The sequence below is a fragment of the Bubalus kerabau genome, chromosome 3, assembly GCF_029407905.1.
Source record: "Bubalus kerabau isolate K-KA32 ecotype Philippines breed swamp buffalo chromosome 3, PCC_UOA_SB_1v2, whole genome shotgun sequence".
In the NCBI taxonomy this organism is placed as follows: Eukaryota; Metazoa; Chordata; class Mammalia; order Artiodactyla; family Bovidae; genus Bubalus; species Bubalus kerabau.
The window spans coordinates 98,480,161-98,489,614 of NC_073626.1; the positions used below are offsets into that span (position 1 = coordinate 98,480,161).

The following is a 9,454-nucleotide window of genomic DNA, read 5'->3' on the forward strand; positions in this document are numbered from 1 at the left end:
TATGGGTGGTGGTGATTTAAGTCATGTCTGATTCTTGCAACCCCATGGACTGTAGCCTGCCAGGCTCCTCTGTCCATGGGATTTTCCAGTGGTATGGGTAAAACATGCTAAAATAATTTAGAGGGAGGTGGGATCATTGCCTCTGGGGTTGTTGCGCAGGAACTTAAGTTGAGCGTGGAGATGCAACAGCAAAGCCTGACTGTTCAGCCACTGTGCCCTGGGTGTTTTCATCTCAGGTGTTAAATAATGAAATATTTCTGTGTCATTGGTTGCAGTGTCCCCCCAAGCCCACTCCAGTGCCGCTACTGCCCTGGCCATACCTCTACCAGGAATTCCCAACAATTTCCCTCTTCCCTCTACCTTCTAGGATCCAGTAACTGTAGGATTGATGCCTGGCCTGGAAAGATCTTTTGGACACCATTCCAGCCTTCTGGCTAGAGCTTTTCTGGGGATTCAGTGTCCATTCTGACCAGCTATTGATATCTTACATATCACCACCTTTAAGGTATGATGTGTGTTTGATAGAAGTTCATGTGTACCATTGTATGACTGAAGTAATTGAAAGGAAAAGGAAAACATCTCAGGAAGGGGAAATGGTGAAAGAAACAAAACCAGTTGGTTGATAAGACTATTCTGGAGTTGGAGGATAGCTGACTAATTTGGTTGGATGTAGAGAAAAAGAATGAATGAACAATAAGTTGAAAAGATGAGCTATAGCCAGCTTGATGAGAAAACAGTTTGGGCCTGGAAGCATGGGAAGGAGGCTGAGTCTTGCACTCTGCAGTATGGGCTGTGTGTATTAGATGTCACTTGCAAATGCTTAAGGTGTGGAATGACATGATGACAGCAGAACTTTTAAAAGAATAATCTGGCAGGGGTGTGTAGGATGAAAGGGTGAAGGAATCATTAGCAAATAAATTCTAGGTGTAAATTAGCCATCATGAAAATTCCCCTCCCTTTTGGCGCTCCCTCCCACCACTCCCATGCCACCCATCTAGGTCATCACAGAGTTCCCTATGCTGTACCACAGGTTCCCGCTGCTGCTGCTGCTACTGCTAAGTCGCTTCAGTCATGTCCGACTCTGTGCGACCCCAGAGACGGCAGCCCACCAGGCTCCCCCGTCCCTGGGATTCTCCAGGCAAGAACACTGGAGTGGATTGCCATTTCCTTCTCCAATGCGTGAAAGTGAAAAGTGAAAGTGAAATCGCTCAGTCGTGTGCAACTCTTAGCGACCCCATGGACTGCAGCCTACCAGGCTCCTCCATCCATGGGATTTTCCAGGCAAGAGTACTGGAGTGGGGTGCCACTGCCTTCTCCAAAGGTTCCCGCTAGCTAGCTATTTTACACAGGGTAGTGTGTATATGTCAATCCCAATCTCCCAATTCATCCCACCCTCTGCTTCCCCACTGTGTCTGCCTGCCTGTTCTCAACATCTGCATAATACAAGAGGGTGTGAAAAAAAAGAGACAATGGCTATGGCACAGAATGAAACTGGGTGGAATATTTGAAGTGAAGTCTTAAGAAACCTGGACCATCTGGTCACAGTGTCCCTAGGAGAGGGCAGATGAGGTTAGTGGCCACAGAAAGGAGCCAGTAAAGAAGAACATGGAAAACTGTATCACTGTTTGGGGTATCATGTGTGTGTGTGTGTGTATTAGTTCCTCAGTTGTGTCTGACTTTTTGTGACCCCATGGACTGTAGCCTGCCAGGCTCCTCTGTCCATGGGATTCTCCAGGCAAGAATACTGGAGTGGGTTGCCATTTCCTTCTCCAGGGCATCTTTTTGACCCAGGGATTAAACTGGGTTCTCCTACATTGCAGGCAGATGTTTTTTTACCATCCGGGCCACCAGGGACCCAGTAGAATAGAGACTAGAGCTCACATACACACAAAATACCACTCAACAATTACTTATCTATCTTATGTAAAGTTTGTAAGGTAACATGAAAAAATAATTGGGAGAAACAGTGAAAATATGAATGAATCTTGAACTTGTTTTTTGACTGACTTGTTCTTACTTGTTCTATGTAATTCTAGACCAGCAAGCAAGCAAATCTTGGCTGTCCACCGTTCCTCCCCAGCAGGGAATGCACATTTCTGGAACACCAGGAGAAGTACAATGAACAACCACTGTGGTTATAGTCATTGCCTTGGTGACCCCGTGAGATACTAAATTATATTTAAATTTTCTACTTATTTCTCCCATCTACAATCACCTCTCATCGCACGATTACCTCCTATTTCACAATTACCTCTGAAAATCAACTCAAAATCCAATATTGATAATATTATTTTTATATCTACTATTCAAGAAGCATTTTTATGTACATTAGCTCACCAAACACCCTATAATTGTTAGGTAGAAGTTATTATCTTAATTTTAAATATGAGGAAACTAAGAAACAAAACCTTAGAAAATTCAAGGAAACAAGATCAGAGCTCACATTTTTTTGATCACCTATTTTGTGTCAGATCCATCACATATGCCCAGATTCACAGAGCTGGTAAGGGTCAGAGCAGAGACTATGCCTAGTTCTCTTGGAGATTTTAAGGTGGTGCAATTTCCACAACAAGCCAATCTACCAGCTGTTGTTCATCCACCTGAGAAAGCTTTGAGTATGGGCAACAAAATTAGAGTTCTTATTCTTCAAATGATTGAAAAATAGCTGAGGTCAACCTCTCAAAGGCAATAATGTTTCTATTCCAATTCATAAAGTCACCAAGCAGATCTAAAGGACACTTCTTTGTTTTGTTTTCATTGGAGATGAAGATGTTTTTCCTTTATAATTTGTCTGGAGGAGTTCAAGCATTTAGAGGGATGAATTATCTCTGGCTTTATGTGTCCAACATCATCAAACTGCCCCATGCAGATATTTTGTTATTAAAATGAGCTCTGTGTGTGAAGTCATTCTATCTTGTTACAGTGGACACCAGGGCAAGCTATTTAGAATAAATTGGAATGAATAACTTAATGAAAGAGAAAAGAATATTCCTTTCAGGATCCCTGGATACACTAGTCCTGTTCTTTTTTTCTGGCTTCTCCTTACTTCTTCTTTCCACTTTTGCATCATTTTGACCCATTCACCCTCATGGCTTATTCCTTCCTTTCCATTTTCAGAGTAGCAGCCTAACTGCACACAAGGAGACTTTGTCCTCCGAAATAGATGGCATGAAAGACAGGAACTGCTGTTGTCCTGTCTACCGTGGACACCAGGAAATGCCTTGCCTCCGACCCATGAACCTAGGCCAACAGGCTGGCAGACAGGAAAAGGTCTGTGTTCCCTGACTGAGCCACACAGTCAGGAGTGCCACTGGAGGGCCCCTTCCACTCCTTCTTTGTTCTTCAGTGAACTGGTTAGTCTATAGCCTTGCTACTCAAAGTATAGTCCAAGGCCTGGCACCATCAGCATCACCAAGCAAGGTTCAAAATGAAGAACCTTCACCCCATACCTGTGGTATCAGGATTTGCATGTTAACAAGATCCCCAGCTGATTTGGATGGGCATTAAAGTTTGAGAAGCCCTGGTATACAGGGCGTTCTCTTACCCACAGATACATTTTCTTTTTTGTGACTTTGAGACATGAGTCAACAGAAATCATATACTACACTGAGATATATCTTAGCAGAAATTATGCCCCTACGTATAACTGGGTACACTAAGACCAAATAGAAAACAAGTTTAACTTAGAACGTTGAGCTCTTTGCCTGATATATTTTTAATGCTCTGAATAGATTGGTGAATTTCCTTGTTGCCATGACTTGACATCTCTTGTAGAGAAATATTCAAACCAGGGGAATAATCAGAAACAACTTATTCAAACACCAACCCAAATCTTGCTCCTTGGCAATTTTTAGAACCTCTCATACAGCTTCTCAGGCAAAAACAAACTATAAATTCCCAAATCAAAAATCACAGATGGTCAAGCAAATTAAATTTCTTATCACATTTCTTTAGCTGTTTCCACTATGTTTATGCACATTCTCTTAACTGCTGAACTCCCTGAGAAACCGCATTGATCTATTTGGATGCTTTGCCCTGTTCTTTCTCATTTGAGATTTTTGGTAATAACATAATTAATTTAGAATTTAATATTTTGATTTTCCCATCATTCCAAAGCTATGTTCTTTTTAAGCACTCTGAAAATCTCAAGGTTCTTTAAGCTTTTCCTCCCCTGGGATCTTAAGTTTAAGCCAAAGGTTGGATTTATCCTCCTATCACTTCACCCTGAGAGAATTCTGTCAGAAGCAGTATTTGCTTCGTAAGCAAAGCAGGAAAATGCCAGCAACATTCTCATATTCCCTTAAAATAATTTCCATAATATAATATTGAGGTTTACTGCTTGATACCTTACAGGCTTGGATATTAAGGATCAGTGTTTATTTCTGAGCATCTATTTCATGAGCAAAACAATTACTTGTTCTTTTCAGCATTGTCCAAAGACAGTAGCTTTAGTCTCTAAATACTTAAACAAAAACCAGAATTTTCTGACTCATCATTTATGTTTATATGGGAAGTTAGTGGCCCAGGCATGATTTAAGAAGGTAATGTCCTTTTTACGTTAATTTTATTATTGTTATTTTACTTGAATTAACTTTTGTTTCTAAATTCTTGATTGATCTCACAATATTTTATGCACTTAGTCAAACTTTCATACACTAACATGAAAACCTATTCAAAGGGGTTATAACATTGGACCCAGAGTATTTGACTCCTATTTCTGTATTTAACTACTAGTTAGAAATAAGTATTTATATTGCATGTACCAAGTATAGTCATTTTACTGTAACTGCAGGTGACACAAAAGAAATAAAAAATGGTCTTTGTCTTAAAAGTCTCTTTTTAGGTAGGAAGACAAAGCAGAAGAAATATACAAGGAAAAAAATTGGAAAAAAAATTCTTGCCCATGTATAAGATAGTAACAGAAGGGAATTCCCTGGTGGTCCAGTGGTTAGGACTCTGCAATTTCACTGCCAGGGCATGGTTTGATCCCAGGTGGGGAACTAAGAATCCCTCATTGTGAAGTGAGGCCAAAAAAAAAAAAGGTAGTAAAGCTACCTTTGACATGTAGCAGTACCTCATTCACAACAGCTCCATTCTACAGAGGAGAAAAATGAGGCTGGGAATGAGGTACTGCTACATGTCAAAGGTAGCTGTTACTACCTTTTTTTTTTTGGCCTCACTTCACAATGAGGGATTCTTAGTTCCCCACCTGGGATCAAACCATGCCCTGGCAGTGAAATTGCAGAGTCCTAACCACTGGACCACCAGGGAATTCCCTTCTGTTACTATCTTATACATGGGCGAGAATTGTTTCTTGTAAGCATCCTCATCTTCTTCAGTTAGGTAATGCATGTAATGTACAAGAGGAGAAAAATGAGGCTGGGAAACTTCAGTAACTTGAAATTGGTATTCAAACCAACAACTCATACCAAAACCATGCTCTTTATATAGTACTGCTTGTCTGATAGTGAGTGAGTGAAGGTCACTCGGTTGTGTCCGACTCTTTGCAACCCTGTGGACTACATGCAGTGCATGGAATTCTCCAGGCCAGAATATTGGAGTGGGTAACTGTTCCTTTCTCCAGGGGATATTCCCAACCCAGGGATTGAAGCTAGGTCTCCTGCATTGCAGGGGGATTCTGTACCAGCTGAGCCTTCAGGGAAGCCCTGCCTGATAGTAAGGGATAGAATATTTATTTTCTTTTACTTTTAAAAAAACCTGTTGTCTACTATTTTATTTATTTATTTTTTTACAGCTTTGTTAAGATACAATTGACAAATAATATTGTGTGTGTTTAAGATGAACAAGGCATACAAAGTATTAATTTGTTACATTTGTACAGTATCAAATGATTGCCATAGATAATACCTCCATCATGTCATGTAATTATCATTTTCTCTTTGTGGTGAGAGCATTTAAAATCTACCTTCTTAGCAACATTCCTTTACTCTAGATATTTCAATTCAAACTTCTTGAAAACCAGAATGATGCTACCTAATTCCTTTGTGGGCTTCCCCAGTAGCCCAGTGGTAAAGAATCCCCATGTAATACAGAAGACTCTGGTTCAATCCCTGGGTGAGAAGATCCCTTGGAGAAGAAATGGCAACCCACTCCAATATTCTTTTTATTTTTTTTGCTGCTTGTTCAATAAGTTTATTACTGTCTTTATCTGAAAAAATCTTGCTAGGGAATTGTGGTTTTGTTTAACTTTCGGCAGCCCGTTCCCAAGCTCTAAGGAAGCTTGCCTTCTTCTGAGCTACCCGATCTTTCTTCTGGACAAGTGACATTTTGGGACTGTTCTTCCTCTTCTTTTTAACTTCTTTCTTAGGCTTCTTCTCATACACTGAATTCTCTCGTATTGGAGCATGAGCTTTCTTATACATCTCCTCCATCATGTCTGGAGTTACGTTCGTTATGTACTGAGAGAATTGTTTCTTGTAAGCATCCTCATCTTCTTCAGTTAGGTAATGCATGTAATCTACAACATTCTGCCCCATGATGTGCTTTCAGTGTAGCACTGAATTCTTTGCTTTCTGAGTCATAACCAGGGAACCGTTTGTACTGTGAGGGATAGACAAGCCTCCATTGACAGCTCCCTTTAGGGCCTCAAAAACTTTATTCCTGGTAGTAGTTCTGGCAAGTCCTGCATCTAGGTAACAAGTGAAAGCACCAGGTTGACCATCAATGCTTTCCACATTGTATTTATCTCCAGTCACCTTGACTTGGCCTTCTTAAATTTTGTCCATACCAAACCTATTAATAAGCCTGCCGGCCAGCAGCAGGCTAGTACAATATGCTGCAGCAAGATTTGTCAGCCCAACCTTCACACCATGTTTTGGGAGTTCATGAGCATAAGCTGCACAAACTATCATATCTCCTTCTATACAGGCATAAGAAATCTGACAAACTCTGTTCTTTACATGAACGATCATTCTGTATTTAGGTGTGTTGTACCTATTTTTATCTTGGATTACCAAGTTTCTGAGTATAGTTGTCAGTTTTGCCCTCTGGCTGTCTTCTGAATTTCACTTTGTATTTCTTGAAGTATCTCCTTGTATCTCTTGTATCCTTGTTCTTGACAACTTTGACAATCCCCATCCTGCCTAACAGAACCCTGACTGGGCGGCTTGCCACAGAGCTGCAGGACCAGCAGGTTTCGGAGGTGGAAAAGCCTGGCTCCAATATTCTTACCTAGGAAATCCCATGGGCAGAAGAGCCTGGCAGGCTACAGTCTGCGGGATCGCAAAGAGTCAGACACGCTTAGCGACTAAACAACAATAACGATTCCTTTGTATCACTCTGTACCCTGCACAGTGCTGGGCATGGACGGTACAAATGTTCCAACTTCCCCAAGCATGAACTGCAAACAGGATTACCAAAATCATGGCAACAGTAGTATAAACTTGGTGTGTTAGACCTTTTCTAAAAGAAAGCGCATAACATAAGAGGTATCAGGTGGTTTTTTTTGTGGTTTGCATACCCACTAAACTCTTGGTGCCTCCCGAATTGTTTCTTTCTTTTGGGATTTTTCACCTGAACTTTGGTCTCAGTTCACTTCCTCCTGCCTTTAAGTGTGTGTGCGTGAGCTAAGTCTCTTCTGCCTTTAAGAGACAGCTCAATCTTCACCTGTTCTGTGGAGGGAACATTCCCTGACTTCTTGAGGTAGAAGGGACTGCTTTCTCCTTTGTGTTCTGTTACTCCTAGTATCACACTTCATAGCACACGTGGGACAGTATGTAACACTGATGTGTTTGTGTGGGGGTGGGGGTGAGGTGGTGCATTTACAGGAAAGCCTGGGAGAAGTTCATTGCCATCTAGTGGGAAGACAAACCTGTAACACAATATACATCTCACATCATGGCTGTGTAGATTTACATGACATGTTAAGATATATAAGTAGGTAGACAGGCAGGAAGATAGATAGAAGGAAGAAGTTTTCCTTGACCTTCATAGGATTCCTGGCTAGGTCTAAAAATGAAACTGACAAAGACAGATGAGCAAGAGAAAAGCACACAAATTTATTTAATGTAAGTTTTACATGACATAGAAGTCTTCAAAAGGAAATGAAGACTCATGAGAATTCCCTGGCCATTCTGTAGTTAGGACTCTATACTTCCACTGCAGGGGACACAAGTTCCATCCCCAGTCCAGGAACTACGATTCTGCATGCTGCGTGGCGTGGCCAATTAAAAAAAAAAAAGAAATGAAGACCCACAGAAATAGTTAGACCTGAGTATTTTTATGCTAGATTTGATGAAGACAGGATAGTCATGGAAGAATATAATAGGTTAGAGAATATGAGGTAATCAAAGTAAACTGGGGAAAACTTGGCAAAGCCGACTTGTTAGGGTTCTTCTCTGGGTCCATTTGTCTTTGGAGAAAGAATGCTCCTTTCTTACAGGTATAGAGAGAGCCCCTCTCACAGGAGGTTCTTTGAAAGGTAATAGTGGGGAGAAGGTCAGAGTAACTGTTTTAGAGCTTCTATCATTTTCTCAAACTCCTTCCACTTAAAATAGTCAATATCCAAGGTACCATATTTTGAGGAATCAAGTCCCGGACCCCATCATTAGTAAAGCATAGTTCAAATTGCCCCACTAGAAACTTTTCAAGATTTAAATAGCTGTTTCCTGAAAAATAAAAAAGAATTTAAAGGTCAAGTTAGTTTGATAAATTCAAGATTAAATAAAGTTAAAATTTTATATGTATGCTTTAATTTTTCCCTGCAATATTTCTCAAAGCTCTTAATGTATGGATGTGCATTGTGAACCTCCCAAGTGTGAATCCAGTATGCGGCATTTCCTAATCATATGTGCCCATAGAATTCCTTCTTTTTTCATGCCCTGTAGAACACAATGTAGAGTTTGATTTCATGGTTGAGAATAGAGAAAGATATTAATGTCATCATGGATTCATTGCCTACATTTGGGATCAGCATGTTGTTTCCTCATCTGCAAAATGGGGATAATACTTATTTCATATTGCTGTTGGCAAATCAGAAAAGGTTTATAAAATGCTTAGGTGTTCTAAGTAGATCTTTGCAATTACGACTATTAACAATAATATATCTGGGATCTATTTATCTTCAGAACCTCAGTGCTTTGCAGAGTCTTGAATCTGAAGCTGAGTTGAGTTCAGACTGTTACACATGGCTCAGCTTCAGCGTGTGGGTGGCCCAATAGCTTCCCTCCTATCTGTATCCTTTGTCCTTTAACAATATTGGAGTCAATCTTAGATGAGTCCCATTGTGTTCACGGTCCTGTTGCTTAGTATCTTCTTATAAAAAACAAAAATAAGATAAAAGAAGACATGAGGTTTGAACTAAATTTCTAGAGTTCATGTTCTCTAAAATTTTAAGGGATGGAATTTTCCTGGTGGTTCAAGGGTTAGGTCTCAGTGCTTTCACGGCTGTGGTCCCATGTTCAATTTTTGGTCAGGGAACTAATATCCCACAAGC

At 40.4% G+C, this 9,454-nt stretch overlaps 1 pseudogene; it reads right to left on the bottom strand.

Annotated features, from left to right (window-relative positions):
• Positions 1 to 6,203: 6,203 nt before the first annotated feature.
• LOC129647729 (60S ribosomal protein L5-like) lies at positions 6,204 to 7,098 on the bottom strand (annotated as a pseudogene).
• Positions 7,099 to 9,454: the final 2,356 nt, after the last annotated feature.